Consider the following 1,932-nt stretch of genomic DNA (forward strand, 5'->3'; position numbering starts at 1 on the left):
AATGGACCCTCATCGAGACTTCCAGGCAAGCTCGGCCATCTGGTCGCGCACAATGCTTTCCTATGGGGCGACCAGATGGCCGAGCTTGCCTGGAAGTCTCGAAGGGGGTCCATTTGCCTCCCGGATCCCAGCGAGGGCTCCAGGAGGTCGGGTACATTCGCACCTAGGGTCCCCTCTGTCTGAAGGGACGTGCGCGACCAGATGGCCGAAGGGGCTTGCGCGACCAGATGGCCGAGGGGACAGGCGCGACCAGATGGCCGAGGGGAAAGGGAAGGGGAAGCCTCCCCGGGCTCTCCGGGCACCATGCCGCGTGGCAGGACCCCGGACGGAGCCAGGGGCGGGGAGGCCGCCCTGGGGGCCCCCAGGGGCTAATGAACCCAGACGAGCCTGGGGAGGCTCCCCGGACACAACGGAACCCCGCCCCGGGCCTTTGGCAGTGCCGCAGGCCGGGGGACGGGGCCCGGGGCCGGAGACCCCGACCCGGGGCCCGTCCGGGCCCCTGGAACCAGCCGGAGCTCCTAGGCCCGCAGGCGCAGGGGAAGCCTCCCCAGGACCTCTGGACCCCGCCCCGGGCACCCTGCCACGTGGCAGGACCCCGGACGGAGCCCGGGGCGGGGAGGCCACCCTCCCCCGGGCGCCCAGGGGCCAATGAACCCAGACAGGCCTGGGGAGGCTCCCCGGACACAACGGAACCCCGTCCCGGGCCTTTGGCAGTGCCGCAGGCCGGGGGACGGGGTCCGGGGCCGGAGACCCCGACCCGGGGCCCGGCCGGGCCCCTGGACCCAGCCGGGGCTCCCGGGACCGCAGGCGCAGGGGAAGCCTCCCCGCCCCGGGCTCCGTCCCGGGTCCTGCCGCGCGGCAGGGTGCCCGGGACGGGGTCCGGAGGGCCCGGGGCGGGGAGGCCGCCCTCCCCGGGGGCCCCCAGGGGCCAATGAGCCCAGACAGGCCTGGGGAGGCTCCCCGGACACAACGGAACCCCGTCCCGGGCCTTTGGCAGTGCCGCAGGCCGGGGGACGGGGTCCGGGGCCCGGGGCCGGAGACCCCGACCCGGGGCCTGGCCGGGCCCCTGCACCCAGCCGGGGCTCCCGGGACAGCAGGCGCAGGGGAAGCCTCCCCGGGCCGTCCGGACCCCGTCCCGGGCACCCTGCCGCGCGGCAGAACCCGGGACGGAGCCCGGGGCGGGGAGGCCGCCCTCCCCGGGGCCCCCAGGGGCCAATGAACCCAGACAGGCCTGGGGAGGCTCCCCGGACACAACGGAACCCTGTCCCAGGCCTTTGGCAGTGCCGCAGGCCGGGGGACGGGGCCCAGGGCCGGAGACCCCGACCCGGGGCCCGGCCAGGCCCCTGGACCCAGCCGGGGCTCCCAGGCCCGCAGGCGCAGGGGAAGCCTCTCCGGGCCCTCCGGAGCCCACCCCGGGCACCCTGCCACGTGGCAGGACCCCAGACGGAGCCCGGGGCGGGGAGGCCGCCCTCCCCGGGTCCCCCATGGGCCAATGAACCCAGACAGGCCTGGGGAGGCTCCCCGGACACAACGGAACCCCGTCCCAGGCCTTTGGCAGTGCCGCAGGCCGGGGGACGGGGCCCAGGGCCGTAGACCCCGACCCGGGGCCCGGCCGGGCCCCTGGACCCAGCCGGGGCTCCCAGGCCCGCAGGCGCAGGGGAAGCCTCCCCGGGCCCTCCGGAGCCCGCCCCGGGCACCCTGCCACGTGGCAGGACCCCAGACGGAGCCCGGGGCGGGGAGGCCGCCCTCCCCGGGTCCCCCATGGGCCAATGAACCCAGACAGGCCTGGGGAGGCTCCCCGGACACAACGGAACCCCGTCCCAGGCCTTTGGCAGTGCCGCAGGCCGGGGGACGGGGCCCAGGGCCGTAGACCCCGACCCGGGGCCCGGCCGGGCCCCTGGACCCAGCCGGGGCTCCCAGGCCCGCAGGCGC

This window comes from Triturus cristatus, chromosome 1_1 (genome assembly GCF_964204655.1).
Source record: "Triturus cristatus chromosome 1_1, aTriCri1.1, whole genome shotgun sequence".
NCBI lineage: Eukaryota > Metazoa > Chordata > Amphibia > Caudata > Salamandridae > Triturus > Triturus cristatus.